Below are 22,030 nucleotides of genomic sequence, written 5' to 3' on the forward strand. Positions count from 1 at the left end.
GTGTGTCGCAAGGAGCTGCGTGACTCAAGAAGGAGAAGCGTGCCGCCGTCGGAGCTGTAAAGGGGTGTCGCCGCTGCAGTTGGCGCATTGAGCGGAAGCGTCTCGCATCTTCGAAGAAGGGTCTCGCAACGCCGAAGAAGCGCGTCACCATCGCATATATCGTAGCTGACGCATTGCACCGCATCAAGAGAAGAGTCTTGCATCGAGGAAGAAGCGTGTCGCCGTCGCAGCCATCGCATCTTGGATGACGTTGCTGTAGCTGTCGCATTGTACCGCATCAAGTAAAGCGCCTCGCATCCACAGAGAAGCGTGCCACCGTCGGAGCTGTTGTCCTCGCATCGCGTGAAGGGTGTCACCGCTGCAGTTGTCACATCGAGCGGAAGCTTCACGCAACGTCGGAGAAGAGTGTCGCCGCCAAAGCCGCTGTCGTCGCATCGCGTAAAGGGGTGTCGCCGCTGCAGCTGACGCATCGAATCGAGCCTTCTCGCAACATCGGAGAAGCGTGCTGCATCTGGAAGATATTCACGTCTTTATTTATTTGCACCAAACTTTCATCGCATCAACATCGTTGCAACACTTTCGTTGCTCTGCATGTCGCATCTAAAAGGTACATTGACTTAAAGTGTTGCATTTAAGAACTAAAGAGAACTAAGCTACATTCTACCATCTTAAAGTAACAGTATTGTGGATTTTTGTCGTTTATGGTCTTGTGGTAAATCTATATAAAGAATACTTATTTTTTAAATAAAACCTGTGTGGTGTCCATCTGTAGTGTTGTCACTTGATTACTGTATGTGTTCACAAATGCTTTACACACTGCCTCTGAGATAAGCCTGTCTGCTAGTGCCAAGATACCAAGGGGGTTAGTAGGGGTTATTTTAGGAGTGTACCCCTTTACCCTGACTAGAGGCGAGGGTCCCTACTTGTCACAAGTGCATACCTGTGCCAACTAGAGAGCCCCAAGTCTAACAGGCGGTGTCACACCGCAGGGGCCAGGTGGTCTCTACCGCAATTCTGCATCTTTCAATTGTAACCAATGCCTGTCACCGCACTGGGAGAGCATGCCTACCGCGAGTTTAAACATGTATTGCACTACTGCAATGGCGGCCCCCATTGGCTGCAATGACATTCGCATAGGCGTTGTCACACTGCGGGGGCCAGGTGGTCTTTACTGCAATCCTGCATCTTTCAGTTGTGGCCAATGCCTGTCACCGCACTGGCAGTGCATGCCTACCGCGAGTTTCAAACACGTATTGCACTACTGCGAAGGCGATTCCCATTGGCTGCAATGACATTCGCATAGGTGGTGTCACACCGCGTGGGCCAGGTGGTCTCTTCCGCAATCCTGCATCTTTGAATTGTAGCCAATGTCTGACATCGCACTGACGGAGCACCCCTACTGCGAGTTTCAAACATGTACTGCACTACCGCGCTGGCGGTTCCCATTGGCTGCAATGACATTCGCATAGGTGGTGTCACACCGCGGGGCCAGGTGGTCTCTTCCGCAATCCTGCATCTTTGAATTGTAGCCAATGTCTGACATCGCACTGACGGAGCACCCCTACCGCGAGTTTCAAACATGTATTGCACTACTGCGATGGCGGTTCCTATTGGCTGCAATGACATTCGCATAGGTGGTGTCACACCGCGGGGGCCAGGTGGTCTCTTCTGCAATCCTGCATCTTTGAATTGTAGCCAATGTCTGACATCGCACTGACGGAGCACCCCTACCGCGAGTTTCAAACATGTACTGCACTACCGCACTGGCGGTTCCCATTGGCTGCAGTGACATTCGCTTAGAGATTTTATGTTCAATTGCTTATCATTTATGTAAACATGCCAATGTGTGAAATGCTAACTCATCCCACAGTCACGAGCAACTGGCCACATAATTCGCATATATCACTGTATACAGTGCTGTATTCATATTGATAGTTGTCCACTCACTTTGCTAATTTTGTAATGATGTTGTGGTCAGTGTGGCTAAATCAAGAAGGGTGTGCAGTGACAGCAGCTACGTAGAACTCAGCACTGATGCTGTTTCCCACATATGCTGTGTTAGCTACACACAGTGCTGGTGACGCAAGATGTAGGAGTGTACCATATACCATTCATACAGTCGCATTCAGATTTGACAGTAGTAAGTATGTACCTCCTGGCTACATGAATGACTACAGGAGATCATGGTGTCTGTGCATGTGACTTGTGCATTATGCTGTTGTTACAGTTCTGTCAATGTTGGGGGTTGTGTTAGTCATTATGTAAGATGTTTGATACATATCCTCTCTGACTCATATTTACATGTGTCCCCTGTCACAATACGTAGGAGACGACCACCTGTGTATCAGCCTTTCCCAGAGCTGGAGAAAATTGAGAATTACAACTTCATAAAGAAATTCCGTCTGAATCGCCTTACCCTTCAAGAGCTATGTGCCCAGTTGGAGCCCCATTTGAGGCCTCACAGAACATATCCAACAGCTTTGACACCAACAGTAAAGGTGATGGTTGCCCTGCATTTCTTTGCCGCTGGTTAATTTCAGTACACGGTGGCCATCGCAGGTGGGATGTCTCAACCTATGTTCAGCATGGTGTTGCGTGATGTCCTGTCCGCATTGTTGACCTACAAGGACAGCTACATCCACTTTCCAATGAGACATGAATTGGCAGATGTGAAGGGGGAATTTTATAACCTTGGTCACATACCTAATGTTGTTGGAGCTATTGACTGCACACACGTTGGCCTTCTTCCACCACAGGCACATTAGCACATCTAATGTAACAGGAAGCATTACCATTCAATTAATGTGCAAGTGGTATTCCAAGTAGATATGATTATCCACCATTTATGTGCCAAATTTCCGGGTTCGGCACATGACTCCTGCATACTGCGTAACAGTATCATCCCACAATTGATGGAAAATCTGCATTCGCAGCGTGCGTGGCTTGTTGGTGAGTAAGCTGTGTCAAGTAGTGTGCCGTATGTGTGACATGCTGTTCTCCTCAACTATTACTATTACATACTTGGTCTGTGTTTCTCACAACTAGGTGACTGCGTATCCCAACCGGCCTTGGTTGCTGAGTCCACGAGAAATTCAAGTACCCCGGGGGAAGTCCGCTTCAATGTTGCCCATGGGAGGACACGTCGTGCAGTGGAGCGTGCTTTTGGACTTCTGAAGGTTAGATTTTGGTGTCTGGACAAGAGTGGTGGTGCACTACTTTAATCTCCCCAAAAGGTGTGTCAGATCATAGTTTCATGCTGCATGCTCCGCAACCTGGCCTTGCGCAAAGAGATCCCCCTGATCCTGGACGATGATGAACAGCAGATGCCTCCACTGCTAATCCACACATTCCCAGTGACGATGAAAGTGGAGAAGAGGAAGGTGTTGACCTGCGTCAAAAGCTCATTGCCAACTACTTCCCTTGAGTGAAGTTACGAATAAGCAACTATGACAATGTCTGTTGGCTTTGCTGTTAGTGGCGAGGCATCGATGATATGTTTGGATGCTGGCTGTTGTTGGATCACTGCTAAGGGCTAATGTGTGTGGCACAGTGTTTTTGTTTCCACTTACCTCATGTCTATGTTGATGGTGTTGGTCATTGTTATGTGTGATGAATCTTGTACAGTGTTGACTAGTGGTGTGTTGTTGCTGTAATGCCATTATATGACAAGTCAATGTCATCCTCTTGTGTCTTTCTAGGTTCCTACACCCCATCAATGTCTTGTCACAATCAGAGCTTGTGGTACATTGGAATCAGAGTTGATACATACTGTGATAAACATGGAACTGACACAAAGTCATAGGTGTGTAAATAGTGTTTATTTACTATTGTGTTCAATTTGAAGTGGATGAAAGGTAATTTGTGCATAGTGAGTGTATGAGTTAAGAGTGATGGTAAATAGAGTATTCCCCACAATAATGGAATTACACAGTTAAACAAACTCCTGCCATCAACCTGACAATGTGGGATAGGATAATCAACAAAGTCAATGTTCAGTGCAACACGTGGCATCATGGCTGGCTCAGCGACTTGACTTTGGTTGGTGCATTGCCACGTGGTCCTCCTGTGGTGTTTCTCGGACGTCCCCTCTTGCATTTGGCAGGGGGGGGGGGCCTCTGCTGCAGGCTCAGAGGTGTCGGAGGAGTCATTGTCTTGCAGCTCACCCATCTCTGTGGCCGCAGCTGAGGTGGTTGGAGTTTCAGCAGGCTGGCCACTGAAGGGGGGGTTGAGCCATCATTTGAGCAGCATGTATGTCCCTCAGAACACCCACAAGCTGGCCCATGAGATCCACAAGTTGTCCCATTCGTGTGTCCATGGACCTCTGCAGCAGGTGAAGCTCACGCAGTTCTTCTACAACCTGGCCCATCTGTCCCTGGTTCTGTTGATATGCACCAAGGACTCTTACGATGGTGGCCAGGGCTTCTGTCTCAGTGTCCTCATGTGATTGTCCCCCAGTTGCCTTCCCACCTGCCCTGCTGACACGGACATGTGGCATTGGCTGTCAACGCACACGCACACTGCCCCCGGCATCCTCAGCTTGTGTGGTGGTGGTGGTAACCACTGAGCTAGGGACAGTGTTACAGGCAGCGGTGGTGATGGTGGAGGTGGCTGCAGCACAGGTCGTTGTAGCAGGTGGTAGTAGCAGGGAGAATGAGGCCCTGAGACTGAGCGCGCCCGGGCAGTCCTGAGGGGCCAGGTTGTTGCTCCTCATCCAAGAAACGTAGAGAATCAGCATCAGAGAGTTCATGTTCCCGGGGTGGTGGGGGGTAGACTGGCTCTGCTGGTTGGTGATGTTTTCACCAGCTATTGCTTGTGAGTCTCCTGTTGGACAGAGGTTAGATCGCCAGTTAAGTACACTCCACTACCTTGGTGACACCATTTGGATGTTTCAGTTGATATGTCAAACATTCTACATTGCAATCACTTGGTATTGGTAGAAGATTATCAAAATCATGACATGATGTAGAGGTACATACATTACTTGTTATTGTTGTGACATGTAAATAATAACCATTTGAGATGTACAGATGGTGTGTTTACAAGGACATGTCATCATCTACCAACTTTGTGCACATCCACTTTGTTTTATGCTTGGATATTGTAGACTTTTTTGAGAATCTGGTTCAGCTAAGCCAAATCTTCATGTTTTCGTTAGTTAATATTGGCTTAAAATCATGTGTTTTTTTTTAACAGATTGACCATGCACGTGTTGTGTTCTTATGAGCCTTCATGCTCTCAAACAATGGGAATTACACATTGCATTGTGTGCTTTGCATCATTGGGCCCTGAATTTATTTATCATGTGACTTTGTGATTCAAAGTTTTATTGCTGTGACATTTACATGTGCTTAGCTGTGTGTGCACTGGATGTGACATTTTGATCTGTACAGAGTTGGCTAACAGGTGAGGGATGTTGATCATATGTCTCCATGCATTTTGAGAGGGATGACAGGGTGTAGGCTCTGACTGCCTACCTGTTAGGTGGCAAAGTGAAGGGAGATGGCTGCAACATGGCTCTTGGGTGGGGTGAGTGTTCCAACCTGCTCAGCTGTGAGTCATGGGTACCTGTTGGGAGTTGTAGTGCTGGCTGCCTGTACACACAACCCCCTCCCCGTTGAGACGGCTACCTCTCTGTGAAGTGGAGCAGAGGAAAGGAATAGGTTACACATGGCTGTTGGGTGGGATGAGTGTTCCATCCTGCTCAGGGGTGATACAAGTGAGCATGATAAGGCTACCTACCTGTAAGGTAAAGGAGAACAATGAAATGGCTGCCACATGGTTCTGGGGGAGGGTTCTATCCTGCTCAGGGGTGATAAAAGTGAGCATGAGAAGGCTACCTACCTGTAAGGTGAAAGAGAGCAATGACATGGCTGGCACATGGTTCTGGTGTGGGGGGGGGGGGTGGAGTGTTCCATCCTGCTCAGCTGTGAGTCAAGGATGCCTGTTGGGGGTTGTGCTGTCTGCCTGTACACACACAGCCCTCCCTGTTGAGAAGGCTACCTCCCTGTGAAGTGGAGCAGAGGAAGGGAATAGGTTACATGGCTCTTGGGTGGGGTGAGTGTTCCATCCTGCTCAGGGATGATGCAAGTGAGCATGAGAATGCTACCTACCTGTAAGGTGAAGGAGAGCAATGAAATGGCTGCCACATGGTTCTGGGTGGGATGAGTGCTCCATTCTGCTCAGCTGTGAGTCACGGGTGCCTGGTGGGAGTTGTAGTGCTGGCTGCCTGTACACATACCCCCATGGAAATATTGCTACCTACATTTGAAGTGAATCTGAAGAAGGAAATGATAGATATGTGAGGCATGTGTTGGGAAGATTGTGTTGTACATAAGTGCATTTAGGTGTAGAAAGTGTAGCTTTATAGTTATGCAAGACAGTACATGGCAGTGTGATGGGATACTTTTCTTGGTACTTACCAGCCTCCACTCACCAAGCTATTCCTGTGAGACTCTCTGGATGCAGTATGGCAAGCTCCTTCTCCTCCCATTCAGTGAATGTTAGTGGTGGAATGGGAGGGCCAGCACCAGTCCTCTGAGCCGCCACATGGTTCCTGTTTGCACGGTATTTCACACTGGTCTTTAGGTCATGCCACCTCTTCTTGATGTCACGCAGTGTGCACAGGTTGGTCCCTACTGCATTGACTTTGTTGACTATCCTTTCCCAGAGTAGATTTTTTAGGTCTCGGCCTGACTTAGGCAGCGCATGCGTTGCCCTCGTCATACGAGGCTTCTTGGAATCAGTCCGATTCCAGAAGCTTCGTCCCAGCTCCGCCTTCAGTTGTGATTCGTGCGCGTTGTTTGGCGTTACGAATTATGCCAAAGGCAGTGCAATGATTGCACTGAAGGCATGTCACTCACTGCTTGTTGCCACCCTGTCTCCTTTTTTCCACGCCCTGCAGGATTGGATCTCTTGCTGTCGGCGTGACACAGTAGGTTTATTTTAAGCTTGCTGCACTTTTTTTTTAAAGACATCTCTTGCGTTTGTTATCGCGGAAGCTTCAACTAGCCCTTTCGTTTGCTGTAAGCTTTACTTCACGGCGCTTTGTTTTCTGTCGGGTTTCCTTTAAATGTGCACACACAAACGTATCCTTATTAAATTGTTTAGCTTTGGAACTTCACGGCGCTTTGTTTTCCGTCGGTTTTCCTTTAAATGTGCACACACAAACGTATCCTTATCAAATTGTTTAGCTTTGGATTGTATGTTTCAAGCTAATAAGTGGTAGCTTTCACAGCGCTTTGTTCTCCGGCAGTTTCATTTTAATGCCCGACGGGTTTCCTTCAATGCGCACACACAAGCGTATCTTTTCCGGCGGTTTTCATTTTAATGCCCGACGGGCATTTAATGCACCACCATCACGAAGTATAGCTCCCGAGCCTAGCGCTGTTCATTAGTTTGCACAAATAGCGCCATGTCTGTTTGGTGCCCTTCTCACTGTGCAGCGCGGTATAGCCAAGGTCGTCACTATGCACCTCACTCTACCCAAGCTCACCACTGTGCAGTGTGCCGTGCTATGCTAATTGCTGTGCAGTGCACCATCACAGCCCTTCTCGCCTCAGTGCACTCAACACTAGTCGTGTTATCGGTGTGACTCTTCCGCAGCACCTCCAACCCTGAGGGCCCCCATTCAGCCCAAGGCCAATGAAGAGCTGTGAGATATGGGGGGGCGGGGCTTCTTCGCAATCTGCAGTGGCGGGGGCATTTGTTTTCATGACGCCACTGTGCAGTGCATTAGTCTGAACCTCAGTTCTGTTAAGAGTGTGCAGTCCACCCGGGCCGCCTTGTCGTCATGCAGTGCACATTACGCCACTGCAGTGCACTGGTCTGAACCTCGGTTCAGTTAATTGTTCAGTGCACCCAGACATCCTCGGCGTCACGCAGTGAACAATACGCTGCTGTGCAGTGCACTGGTCTGAACTTCAGTTCTGTTAAGAGTGTATGGTGCCCGACGGGTTTCCTTCAGTGCGCACACAAGCGTATCTTTTCCGGCGGGTTTCATTTTAATGCCCGTCAGGCATTTAATGCACCACCATCACGAAGTATAGCTCCCGAGCCTAGCGCTGTTCATTAGTTTGCACAAATAGCGCCATGTCTGTTCGGTGTCCTTCTCACTGTGCAGCGCGGTATAGCCGTGGTCGTCACTATGCACCTCACTCTAGCGAAGCTCACCACTGTGCAGTGTGCCGTGCTATGCTAATCGCTGTGCAGAGCACCATCACAGCCCTTCTCGCCTCAGTGCACTCAACACTAGTCGTGTTATCGGTGTGACCCTTCAGCAGCACATCCACCCCTGAGGGCCCCCATTCAGCCCAAGGCCAATGAAGAGCTGTGAGATATGGGGGGGGGGGGGGGGGGGGGGGGGGCGGGGTTTCTTTGCAATCTGCAGTGGCGGGGGCATTCGTTTTCGTGACGCCACTGTGCAGTGCATTAGTCTGAACCTCAATTCTGTTAAGAGTGTGCAGTGCACCCAGACCGCCTCGTCGTCATGCAGTGCACATTACGCCACTGCAGTGCACTGGTCTGAACCTCGGTTCAGTTAATTGTGCAGTGCACCCAGACATCCTCGGCGTCACGCAGTGCACATTACGCCGCTGTGCAGTACACTTGTCTGACCTTTGCTTCTGTTAAGAGTGTATAGTGCACCCAGACCTCCTCGTCGTCATGCAGTGCACACTACTCCACGGAGCAGTGCACTAGTCTTCTCCTCTAGGCGGGCAGTGCATCGCCGTTCCGCTCCATACTGTGAAATGCACAGTAGCGCTGCACACCAACTCTTCTCTTACAGACAGTGCACCCTCCCTCACCCTGCACAGTGTGCACTGCGCTATCTGCCTGCTTTTCACTCTCCAGTACCACGCACTGGCCACCAGATGGTGCTTACCGTCGGTCCAGATAAAATGAGGAAACGGGGAAAGAACCACAGCAAGGATACCAACGCACATCGGCTTAAAACAAGGATCTGTGCTAGCTTCCAGCCTTTTTGATATATTTACCACGGATCTAGATAAAAGGCTTACAGAAGTCCAAAGCAACCCTTCAAAGCTAGCTCACTGCCAAGTTAGATGTTTGCAGTATGCAGATGACATTGTCTTATGTAGCCAGACCTCAGTAGATTTACAGCGCCTGAACACGAAACTGTTGGAATACACAGAGGAGCTCGGTCTATCGCTAAATTACAACAAAACCAAGGTCATCTGTTTTTCAGCAAACACTGTGCCCAACAGGAATAAATATAAGTGGTACACAGCAAGGAACAGCATAGAGTAGAGTGGCTCCTACAAATACCTCGGAGTGGTGGTGGATTCAGGATTCACACTCAAAGAATATCTAATTAAAAGAATGTCGCTGACCGCGGCCCCCGCAGGGGGCCACTCGGCGGTCGGCGCCTTAGTGGCCCCGGGGCCCCAGTCACCCCTCCCCACTCCCTCCTTCGGAGGGGGGGCGGGGGCGGGGATCCCGATTGTTGCCCCCCTCCGTGTCTAGGGCCGGAAGTGACGCGAAAGGCGCGTCACTTCCGGGCCCAGGTGCGAGGGGAAGGCTATTTAGCCTTCCCCCACCCTCACTGGCGAGCTCTTTGTCGCCCACCTCGCCTGACCTTACCTCGTGCATCGGCCCGCCGTCCGCGCCTCCTCGTGCTCCGCGGGCCCCCACGCCTCAGTGATCGTCGTCGCCTCCACGCTTGGTGAGTCTTGCAGCACCTACTCCGCCCCGGCCCTGTCCCTGGGCAGTACCAGGTCGACGGGGCCCTGTGGCGAGGATCGCCACGGGCGGAGGGGATGCAAGATGGGGGGCTGGGGAGGCGGTTTTGGGTTAAAGAGCGCGATGTTTTGATTTCGCTTGGTCCGTTGCGGGGTTTTGGGGAGTGCGGGCCGCGCAGGGGGCAGTCCCGTGCCATTGTGTCGCGGGCTCGGCATCTGGTGTCGATTATTAGCTCTACGGTTGCCTACTCCTGGGCGTCAGGGCCCCTGGGGCGAGATCAGGGTCGCATCCTTTCTGTATATCGGGGGGAAGGGGGCTCTGGGCAGTCATGGCGTTAGATGGACATCGCTGTGGCAGAGATATCGGGAGCAGCAGTGCTCGGTGCCTAGTAGGATCCTGGTGCATGCAATCTGTGGCGCTCTCGGGGGGTCGAGTTTCGAACAGCGAGCTCACTTACACATCCCGGGGGTCGGGGCAGACCACGTAATCTTCCGGTGTAGGAATGGTCGGATATGATTCAGATTGCAATCGGTGAGGCAGAGGCCCGTAAAAACACAATCGGTCGGGTTTGTGGTGTATCGGGGCCGCGTTTGCTTTCTGTTTACGGGGTTTTTCACTCAATCCCCCCCCTGTTTTAAGATGTAGCTTTGATACGTTAGGCTGCTGCTGTGCGAAGGGCCACGGCTCATGTTCTCAATCATGGGGGATGCATCGTGCCTTGTAGGAGAAAGATTGTGGTCGGTTGGTTGGTTTTCGTCTTTTAGCCGGGAAACCAGGGTTTGAGCCTAGAGGTCGACTCCACATCCTGGTTTCTGGGTGAATCACTTAATCTCCCCGTGCGCGAATGCAACCGATGCTCATGTAAAGCGCCGGCGAACCGTCGCATAGTACACACCTGCATTACATAAATATTGTGACCCTGTTGCAGTTGAAGCGCTGTCGTGCCTTCGCAAAATACAAACTTTCGTCAATATACATCATACGTGGGGGGGGGAGGCTCTCATGCGGCACCCCCCCCCCCTCCCCCCCCCCCCCCTAGACTACACACCATCGTGATTCTGGGCGAGTCGCTTACGTTTAGTAACTGTTTGTTGGCGGGCAGCAAAGCACCGTCATTTCTGGCACTGGGTAATGCGTGTGAAAGCGCTGTCATACACTCGCGCTGTTAAAATCAACATTAATTAGATATCGCGACGGACGCTCAAGTGTAGCGCCGTCACACCTTCGCGCGATTCACCTACGGTCGTAAATTGTCTCACGGGACAGGGTTTCGAGTCCCGGGAACGCGGTCAAATGTCATAAGGTGGCGAAATTTCTAAATCATCTTTCTAAAATGCAACGATGCTTAAACCACCGCTTGCGTCTAGCAATCCCATACCTTGGGGTTATCTCGACGCTACATAGGAGGTGCCTATGCGGCGGGGGCAACACGATAGAGGTGGGCACCGCTGCATCTGGCCGGTGGGGCGATGGCTAAATGGGCAACCTAAACGTCAGTGGTGTGGCGCAGGCGCGCACCTGTTGCCGTGGTTGGGGTGGGGGTCGAGGCGAGCGAGGTGGGCATTGTAAGAAGTGATATGTATGACCACCCGTTGGGCTCTCGTCTCTGTGCTCCAGATCTCCCCCCCCCCCCCCCAAAGGGGCGGGCTGTGAGCCGTGGGTCGCGTCGCCGTCCTGGGCAAAGCATTATTCCCCGTGTGTATGTAATATGTAATGTAAGAGTGCCAATAATTTTGTAGGCACGCTACAATGAAGGCAAATGAACGGAGATTTGGTCGTGTTCGTTGACGCGAGAATGTGATTTTGGGGCAAATGGGTGCCAGGAAGGTAGTATGGGGGTGGGGCGCAAGCGAGCACCATGCTGCTTGCCAGGTTCAGGGTGGGGATGAGGGCAGACGCGAACAGGGTGTGCATTGTTAAACTGTGATGTGTACGAGCACCTGTGTCCTCTCTCCCCCTCCCCCCCCCTTTTTTCTTGCGGTACTGCCACGCATTTTCGTGTATGCATATTTCTTGCGCTTATGCTGGTTTCTTTTGCAGTACGTTCGTCCGCTTTCACTGACTGGAGGTTTATTAATTGGCGACAGAGAGACGCGAGACAAACACCGTCCGTATTCGGGGCTCAGACGGGAGTAAGTACGGGCAGTTGGGGGATGGGGGTACCTCTCGGAGTAGCATGTGGCACTCAGGAGCGAAGAACTAACCTCAAAGGGGGTGAACAGGCGGTTAACTTTCTCTCTTTCCCAATTGCAGATAAGAGAGAACAACTGCTAAGTGATGGACAGCCAAGGATTATCCCCCCCCCTTTTCACACCAGGGACACAGGTTGAGGAGTCCGTGCCGGACACTTCGGAGGAAGCACGGATTGCCGCTTTCTTGGAGCTGACGAGGGCCAAGGGTTTAGCTTGGGCGACGGAACTATTGAAAGCCAGTACCACCCCAGACTCTGGGATAGCGATGGACGGTCCGGCTACAGATAAGGATGTAGGGGAGGTTGCGGGCCCGTCACGGTCGAAAAGAATCCGCCGCCCCACGAGCAAAGAGTTTCCGGTTGAACAACCACCGGCTCGGAATAGAGCGGCCCCTCCCCACAGGGCCCCAGCGCCCCCCCAGGCGGCGGTTAGCTTGGGGACGGGGGCGCACAACGGACTGCCTGGCCCGCCCCAGGCGACATTTGCCTCAGCAGAGGATTTGGGTAAGCTTTCAGACACTTTAAAAGACTTCATGGCTGAGGTCAGATCCGGTCTGCTGCTTGCCAGGTCACCCCTAGGGGTTAGTCCGGCCGCCCCACCGCCGCCGACTGTTCTCCCGGCGCCGGGGGGCTTCACGCAGGTGTGGTGTCAGCCGCCGGCTGCGTTGGAACCTCCTCCGCGGCCCACACCCCCAGCTGCTGCTGTGGCCGAGAGCGCGGCAAGTGCGGTCGATACTGCAGTAGTGGTTCCCCCAGTGGTACCGACGCCGGCACCAACGCTAGCCGTAGCACCTAAGCCTCTAGTTACCACGGCCCCGCTAGTATCGGGCCGCTGTTCACTCGCTTGGATGGTCCCTCTAGTGGCCAAAGAAGGGATTTGGCGCAGGGAATTTATTGATATCTTCACCCTTCTCATGCATGGGGCGGAGGGGGTAGATACCAGGAGGATGGGCAACAAGGAAGAGGACAAGCGGGTGCGGTATCATGTATATCCCACCAAAAATATTGTGACTTGGGGTCAGGCCTTTGCCATTTTTGCGGCAGTGATAGTGGAGAAATTCCCAGATGAAGGGCCTGGTCTCTTCCACTATGCAAGCGTGATTACTGAAGAGGCTGCTAAGGGTGGGGGCATGGGATGGTACCACTACGACTGTGACTTCCGCAGACAGAGAGCAATCTGCCCAGATCTTGAATGGGACCAGTTGGAGGTCCGTTTATGGGTAAAACACATGGGCAAGCATACTGAGGGGTCTACGACGAAGTCAGGTACAGAGAGCGGTGTAAAGAGCAAAGAGAAAGAGGATAAAAAGGAGAGGAAATGGGAGAGCAGGAAGTCCTTTCGGGGCGGGCGTGGGGGGGGTCGCAGGCCTGGCTTTCGGGCACGGTCTTCTGGAACTTGCAGGCTCTTCAATGCAGGTTTCTGCTCCTGGGACAAATCATGCCGTTTCCTCCACAACTGCAGCATGTGCGGGGCACCCCATGCCGCTACCGCATGCTCCAAGCGCGACACCCCCGACAAGCCTTCATCGAGCAAGTAGCCCGGGGGGGTTCCCCCCTCCTGCGCTTTGGCCCCCTGCGTACACAGCTGCCAGCGCGCATGACCTAGCCCCACACGACCATGTGAAAGGGCCCTCTCCCATCTGCGTAATGAACCTCCTCAGCGCACTCCGCGGTTACACTGGCAAGGAAGGGTCCCTCATTTCTGAGGGTTTCTTGGACGGTTTCCGCATTCCTTATCAAGGCCCCTTAGTGAGCAGGGATGCGGAAAATCAGAAGTCAGCTAGGGAACACCCGGAGGTAGTGCGGGATAAAATAGCGAAGGAGGTGTCTTTGGGCAGGGTGGCGGGCCCATTTTCCTCTCCCCCTATGCCCCACTTTGTGATTTCTCCCCTGGGGGTGGTACCAAAAAAGGAGCCAGGGGCTTTCCGACTTATTCACAACCTATCACACCCAGAAGGGGACTCCGTGAATTCCTGGTTGGACGAAGGTAAATGCTCAGTGTCTTACTGCTCCCTAGACCTGGCAGTCGACATGATCAGGAGGGCAGGGAAGGGAGCCTGGTTGGCCAAGTCTGATATCGAATCGGCCTTTAGGCTCCTGCCAGTACACCCGGACAGCCAACACCTTCTGGGATTCAAGTGGGGGGACCAGGTCTTTTATGATAGGTGTATGCCCATGGGATGCTCGGTGTCTTGTGCGTACTTTGAGGCGTTCAGCTCCTTCCTACAGTGGGCCTTAACTAACAGGTATGGCATTGAAGGAGTGACCCACTACCTGGATGATTTCCTTTTCATCGGGGGAGCTGACTCGCAAGATTGTGCACGGGCGCTGCAATGTTTCAAGGAATTGGCAGGACACTTGGGCGTACCTTTAGCTCCTGGTAAGACCGAGGGTCCGGCGCAGGTTTTGGTATTCTTGGGCATCGAGTTGGACACGGTAAAGGGCGTGTCCCGACTCCCTGCGGATAAGGTACAGGCCCTGCGTCAGGAGATCTGCGATCTACTGGGTAGGGACAAGGCTACTCTAGGTGAAATCCAATGCCTGCTAGGGACTCTGAATTTTGCGCTAAAGGTCATACCCATGGGGAGGGTCTTTGCACGCAGGCTAGCTAGGGCGACTGCTGGTATAAAAAAGAAACATCACTGGGTCAAGCTGGGGACAGGGCTGAAGCAGGATCTGGTGGTATGGAGCGAATTCCTCGCCTGCTTTAACGGGACGGTTATTTGGAAGCAGCCCTGGATTGATAGTCAGGAACTTTGTCTTTTCACTGATGCCTCAGGCAGGGAAGGTTTTGGGGCTATCCTGGGCGAAGAATGGTGCGCGCAGGGATGGCCCAATGTTTGGCGCAGGCGAAGGATCACCAAAAATATTACTGTGTTGGAGCTCTTCCCGATTGTTGTTGCATTACACCTATGGCCGGCGGCATTGTCAGACAGAAAGGTGGTGTTCTGGTCTGACAACATGGCGGTCGTTCAGGCAATTAACAACCAGTCCGCCAGGTGCAGGCTGGTGCTGTGCTTACTAAGGGAGTTGGTCCGGGCTTGCCTGCGCATCAATGTGGAGTTTAAAGCCAGGCACATTGAGGGGATTCAAAATGTGGCAGCTGACGCTCTTTCTCGTTTTCAGTGGCTCCGATTCAGGGAGGCCTGGCCGCGGGCGAGAGCGCAGATGACCCCATTCCCGGACCATCTATGGAGGATCCTGCAGTGGGACTGAGCCTGAAAGCGATGGGAGAAAGAGCTCTGGCCCCAGGTACCAGAAAGCGTTACAGCGCCCACATGGCAACATTCAGAGCAACTTCTGTGGCACTGGGTACTTCAGGGGCTGCGTTGGTGTCCCAGGTCCGAGCATTCCTGGTGTGGGCTAGGGGACAAGGGAAGAGCCGTTCATGGGTGGCCAGCCACTTGGCAGCCGTAAGCCACGACACTAGGTTGTCTGGCGGGGCGGATCCCACTAACTCCTATCCCATCCGGGCCGCCTTGAAGGGTTGGGCTAGGGAGGAGCCCAGGGCCCCTGATAATCGAGCGCCCATTGATTTCGAAATCCTGAAAGGCATGCTAGGGGCTCTCGAGTTAGTCACCTACTCTCATTACGAGGCCACGCTGTTTTCAGCCACATTCTGCTTAGCATTCTTCGGGGCTTTCAGAGTCAGTGAGTTAGTGGCTAGGTCCAAGGTCGACTGTTCAGGGGATGCGCTGGCAATTTCAGACGTGTCCATTTCCGGGTCACTGACCATTCTTTTACGCAAGTCCAAGACTGATCAGGCGGGGCGGGGGATCAGGGTGGTTCTCCAGCCCCTAGGTGACCCCAGGTTCTGCCCAGTACAATGGGTAAAGACGTTTTTGGAACACAGACCGCCTGGCCCTGGTTATCTCCTGTTGCATTCAAATGGTACCCCTGTAACTAGATACCAGTTCGAGCAGGTAATCAGGGCCAGTTTAGCCAGGGCGGGGCTCGCCAGGCCGGACAGAAGGTATTCCAGCCACTCCTTCCGCATTGGCGCTGCCACCGCCGCTCACCTGGCGGGATTAGAGGCCGCTCAGGTGAAGAAACTGGGGCGTTGGGAATCTGATTCCTATAAGATATATGTTCGCCCGTGAGGCAGCTGTTAGTAATGTGTTTGTGATTTATGGTGTGTATCGTTGAAATCACCCTTTCTGATTAAATAACTTGTGTGTACACCATGTCTCTTCTTTATTAGGACGAGTGGTGTGGGTGATCGGGCATTCATTTGTCGCCCGGGCGGCCCAATGGGCATTGCACCGAAATTGGATGCGACACTTCCCTCAGACCGAAGTGGAATGGATGGGGGTGCCGGGGATGAGATGGTTCGAACTCAGGAATAAGATCGAGCAGAGACTAAGAGCACACGGGTCCACCTTGCCCCACCTGTTGGTGATACACCTGGGCGGTAACGACCTTGTTACCCTAGGGAGACGATTGCTGTTATTAGCCATGAAAAGAGACTTAGGGGAAATCTGCAAACGTCTGGGCGAGTGTGAGATCGTGTGGTCAGAGATCATCCCCCGCAGGTCTTGGCGGGGAGCTAAATCCTTTGAAGCGGTAGAGCACTCCAGGAGGCGCATTAATGGAGCAATGCGTAAGTTCACAGCCCAAAGGGGTTTGGGCTTTATTCGCCATGAGATGATTCGGGGGAATGTGAAGGGGTACTTCGACTTGGATGGAGTACACCTCTCCCAAATAGGCATGGACCTGTTTTTATTGGATTTAAGCGAAGCATTGGTGAATAGAGGGTGCAGGTAAAGAGCTAGGTTGGTGGGGGGCCCTGGCTGCGACGGTTAGCCGCCTCCAGGGCTGTGGCGGAGTTACAGGGCGATCTGGAAGCAGGCCGGTACAAAGGGTACCTCTGCGCGGCACCACGTGGTGCCTGAGCCAAAACGAGGAGCCTCCAGAGAGGTCCCGGAAGCCGGTCGGCGCCCCGCTAGGCCTGTGGGCGGTTGTGGGCCTGAACAACCGGGGGCTTGCTATGCGACGCTCCGCCCCGAGAGGGGGGGTGTGAGTAGAATCTCAACGGCACGTGATCGAAAAAAGAATCACTTGGGGGGCAGCACTTGCGGGTCGTTCCCGTGCTGCCCGGCTCATCAGGCGGGGCAGGTGAAGTAGATGGCCGCCTGCCCTTGGATCGCCCGTAAGATAACCCACCTATTACATATCCTGGAATTATGTAATAAATCCTGCAGCATTTGTTACCCATTTACAACTGTTTCTTGTGTCTTCTTTGGGTAACCTAATTTGGGGGAGGGGGGAAAGCGGGGTGCCCCTGGGGGTACTATGCCGCTGACCGCGGCCCCCGCAGGGGGCCACTCGGCGGTCGGCGCCTTAGTGGCCCCGGGGCCCCGGTCACCCCTCCCCACTCCCTCCTTCGGAGGGGGGGCGGGGGCGGGGATCCCGATTGTTGCCCCCCTCCGTGTCTAGGGCCGGAAGTGACGCGAAAGGCGCGTCACTTCCGGGCCCAGGTGCGAGGGGAAGGCTATTTAGCCTTCCCCCACCCTCACTGGCGACCTCTTTGTCGCCCACCTCGCCTTTTACCCTCCCTACCGCTTACCCGGCGTGGTGTGGTGGGGTGGGGGTTTTTTGGTGAACGTTTTAATGTTTTCTTTTCGTTGCAGGCGGAGTTACAGGGCGATCTGGAAGCAGGCCGGTACAAAGGGTACCTCTGCGCGGCACCACGTGGTGCCTGAGCCAAAACGAGGAGCCTCCAGAGAGGTCCCGGAAGCCGGTCGGCGCCCCGCTAGGCCTGTGGGCGGTTGTGGGCCTGAACAACCGGGGGCTTGCTATGCGACGCTCCGCCCCGAGAGGGGGGGTGTGAGTAGAATCTCAACGGCACGTGATCGAAAAAAGAATCACTTGGGGGGCAGCACTTGCGGGTCGTTCCCGTGCTGCCCGGCTCATCAGGCGGGGCAGGTGAAGTAGATGGCCGCCTGCCCTTGGATCGCCCGTAAGATAACCCACCTATTACATATCCTGGAATTATGTAATAAATCCTGCAGCATTTGTTACCCATTTACAACTGTTTCTTGTGTCTTCTTTGGGTAACCTAATTTGGGGGAGGGGGGAAAGCGGGGTGCCCCTGGGGGTACTATAGCACAGGCAAATAAATTACACTTCGCACTAAACACTCTAAAACAGAAATTAAAGTGTCCATCAAATTCCTATTTACTAAAAGTTATTGCTGTCAAGTTCCTTCCAACCGTTACTTACGGCTGCAAATTATTTAAGGGCTAAGATGCAAATTTTCTGAATCTCCAACAATCCGGCCTCTTTAAACTAAGCTTTCGGATTCCGTAATTTACATCTCAACCACAAGTGCGTTTGGAATTTGGGTTATCAAACCAACTCCCGGAAAGGCAGGCAGCAATATTAAAATTGGGAGGGAAATTAAGAGCAGTCCAAGAAGAGTCCTTGCTTGGACATTGCTGGACATAATTGAAGAACCAGCCAAAAGGAAAGAAAGACTGGCCAACAGCACTTGAACACACGCTAACTACGCTAAATCTGCACGAAGCCTGGGATACAAACTATAGCTTCTCTGCGTTTAAAAAAAATAACAAACAATGCTGCAAAACAAAAAGCCTGGCTAATGGACAAAGCTGCTCTAACAAAGAAAAAATACAGCTGGATGGTTTTATCCTCATATGAGATCCAAACACCACAGCTGTACATTGTCCAACACATAACTACATCTGTTTCGCCATTTTCTACTTTTGATTCGACTGGGAGCCTTCTGCTAAAAAGATCAGGTCCCAACATGGAAACAAACATGGCCGACTACCCAGTGCAGACTTTGCAAACAGGTGGAAGAGACACTCCTTTTGTGTATCTGCCAGCTGTGAACAATTTGAGACGGCATTTTCTACTCCGTGCTTTCCGTTCTCTTCAAGTTAGATCATGCCAACCGGCCGTAATAGCATTACTAAATAGCCAATCGTTACAGACTTCATTCAGGGCAGCAAAATTCTTGCAACAAGTCAGCACATTACTACAAAAATCAAACAAATAGTAATTACTTTAGTGTTTTTTTATCATACGACCGCCACATCAAATCCGCATACTTTGCACAATTTTTATCTTGGTGGTGGCTATGATGGGCTTAGCGTAGAAGTACAGCTTTATCTGGCATTAATAAGCACGTTGTAAATTTTTCCCCACGTCTTAATGCCTTTAGTGCTAAGTTGATTTTAGATAGTACCATGTTCACAGTGATATGCACATTTGTATTTTTGCACACAAATTCTAACTATGAAATTGAGGATGATTATTATCCAGCATCAGCTTGTACATAGTTTACATTTCTCTTGGATTTTAGATGTATACTGCTAATTTATTTAAGACTGGTATAAAGACATGAACAATTATTAGTACGCACCAGGAGCTTCCACACAAACAATGAGAAGCAGCCAGCTGACTCTTCCACAATTTGTAATTAAATTGCGCTGACTTGGCATCTAACACACTAGGTTCAAGTTTTTATGTAACAAGATCAAATGATTATTTTTTTCTTTTTCATCTTTTGTGATATTCTAAATAGGATTGTTTGTCAAATTGTGAATTTTAAGTCAAAATTGTAATTGTTTTAATTAACTCTATACAATAAATTCTATACCCTTCATAACAGAAATATTAATTCATCCAAATGAACTAACTTCCCACCCTTTACCCCATAAACCTCACAACCCACACCTAAAACTAAACTTTAAAAAATTAATTACACAATTAAAATATAAAATTGCCAATGAAATAATTAATAACATAAGTAGGTCATCAGCATAAAGTGATATATGTTTCATAACGCCGCGCACGTCGAGCCCCGCGTACCGCCGCCCCAGTCTGGCTTGGGCCGCTAAGGGCTCTATGGCCAAAGCAAACAGTAACAGGGAGAGCGGGCACCCCTGTCGCATCCCGTGACCCACTGCACAAGCGGCTGAAATCAGGGCCCCCGTCCAAACCCGAGCCATTGATGATTTATATAAGATCACTGTCCAGGCCGTAAAGGCGTCGCCAAGGCTGAAACTGCACATAAATTAAAACAAATACGGCCACACCAGGCTATCGAATGCCTTCTTGATGTCAACCGAGAGGATGACAGGGGAGTCCGACGAATAGGAGCCAGCCTCCATTATATGGAGGAGGCGCCTCACATTAGTGGCGGTGTTCTGAGTCGGAAGAAATCCCCCTTGGTCTCGATGAACCAGGTGCACCATTTGCGGAAGCAGTCGTGTCGCAAGTATCCTACTCAAGATTTTGTAATCCGTCGTAAGCATTGACAGGGGGCGGTAGGCCGTTTTATCAGAGGGAGACTTCCCAGGTTTCAGTAGCGGGATAATGACAGCCTCGCGGGTGGAGATCGGTAGTACCCCCGCTCTTTTTGCCTCGTTATAAATAGACATTGTTGGACTTGGCCCTTCTGGCTGGTTCACCCCTGAACTTTTTTTGCTTTTTATTGGTGACTTGGTGTGGTGATTTGTTGGTTTCTGCGCACTTTCCCTGTGTCCCAGGGTAAAGTGCGTGCGCGCTCTGAGTGCATGTGGTGAGATAGGCCTGCCCTCCCATAGGAATGCATGGGGAATGTATGTGTCCCTAGTAGTTCCTGATGCGTGGGGTGTGCAGGCCCGAGTTTGGTATGTGCGGACTCGGGGGAGTGAATGCTGCGCGATGATGTGTGCGGCGTGCATGTACCTAGTGTGGAAGTGCCACTTCTAGAAGTGGGCACTTCTGTGTGCAGTGTGTCTGTCGCGTGATTGGCTGGTCATGTCATGTGACGGGCTAGGGATTCCCCAGAGTCAGGATGAGTCACCCAGTGGTGAATGGGGAGATCAGCAGCTAGATGGGTGGGAGGAGTACACCTGGGTCCTGAATAGGGCAGGGTTTTCCACACACAATGCTGGCCCCGCCCCCTGTGGTGCGACTGACGACCCTAGCCCTGCCAGTGAATAGAGTGAGGGGCTGAGCACATCAAGGGTGCTCCCCAACCAGCTGCGACTGGTTTTCCCCCTCACCCTGAACCAAGAACAAAGACTTTTACTGTATAAAAAGGGGCTGTGTCCCCTTACAAGTTGTTCTCTGCCAGGATCTTACCTGAGGGGGGCTGCTGCTGCTGCTGGACCAGAGGACCGCCACCTGGATTACCTCCCTGCCTGGAGGCCCAGTGAGCTGGCTCTGGGTCCAGCCTTGCCCCCCCCCCACCCCTGCCTTGCTGCCTGCAAGGGAGAACTGTCCTGGACTTTGCTGTTATCCGCTTTAAAGCGCTGGGAGCGCTTTATTTGCACCCCTAAGCGCCTGGAAGCGCTTTTCTTTCTCCTGCGCGCCTGGAAGCGCTCTGGGTTTCACCTCTAGCGCCGGGAGCGCTTTATTTGTGGCCAAGCAGCGCGGCGCTGCAATGATCGGCGAGGGAACCCCGATGTAGGGATTCCCTGCTATTTCCGTCCTCTTCAAAGCGGGTGCCCACCCCGCATTGTGGTGCTTGCGGGAGCCTACCCCGCTTATTGGTAAATTAATATCCCTAGCGGGTGCCCACCCCGCCAGGGACCTTGCCGTAGTGAATTTCACCCCCCTCGCGGGTGCCCACCCCGTGTCACCACGATCGCAACTCACCGCCGCAGCCCAGGAAGTCAGGCAACGCTGACTGGGACGTGGGCGGGACCTGGAAGCAGGAAGCGACGAGAGCTCACCTCGCGCTCCTGCACTGGCCGGAGGAGAGAGGAATCCGGAAGCTCGGAGCCCGGCAGGCTCCGCTCCCCAAGTCCCGGGTCCCAGGAGGGGGCCCGGGCGAAAGGAAGAGCAGCGCTGCCGAGACCGGAGCAGCCGTCCCGGTGAGTGGGGGCCGAGTGGGGAAAGCGCCAACGCTCTAAGTGCGGGACGCCTCGTTACAGGGGCAGCAGTGTGAAAGAGTCCCCCGTGTGGGACTCTAACGGCAGTGGGGGCATTTCTGTCGTGCCTGCCCCAGGCACCAGGGCAGTGCGAGTGTCGGGCGGCCCCGGAAGGCAGCGGGCCGCCCCAACGTGTTCCCGAGCCCCGAGGCTCCAACGAGAGGGGCAATCTTTGTGGAGAGAGCCTGCGAGGCTCTAGGGGGCATTTTCTTTGGTTAAAGAGCCGTGAAGGCTCCAACGTGGGCATGACTGG

The 22,030-nt window shown here is 52.4% G+C and overlaps 1 protein-coding gene across 1 annotated transcript in view; it reads left to right on the forward strand.

Moving 5' to 3' along the window:
- The window catches only part of KANSL1L (KAT8 regulatory NSL complex subunit 1 like), a 3,005,708-nt gene that overhangs the window by 583,677 nt on the left and 2,400,001 nt on the right, over positions 1-22,030 (forward strand). The gene's annotated exons all lie outside the window — the stretch shown is intronic.

The sequence above is a fragment of the Triturus cristatus genome, chromosome 3_2 (genome assembly GCF_964204655.1).
Source record: "Triturus cristatus chromosome 3_2, aTriCri1.1, whole genome shotgun sequence".
Taxonomy (NCBI): Eukaryota; Metazoa; Chordata; class Amphibia; order Caudata; family Salamandridae; genus Triturus; species Triturus cristatus.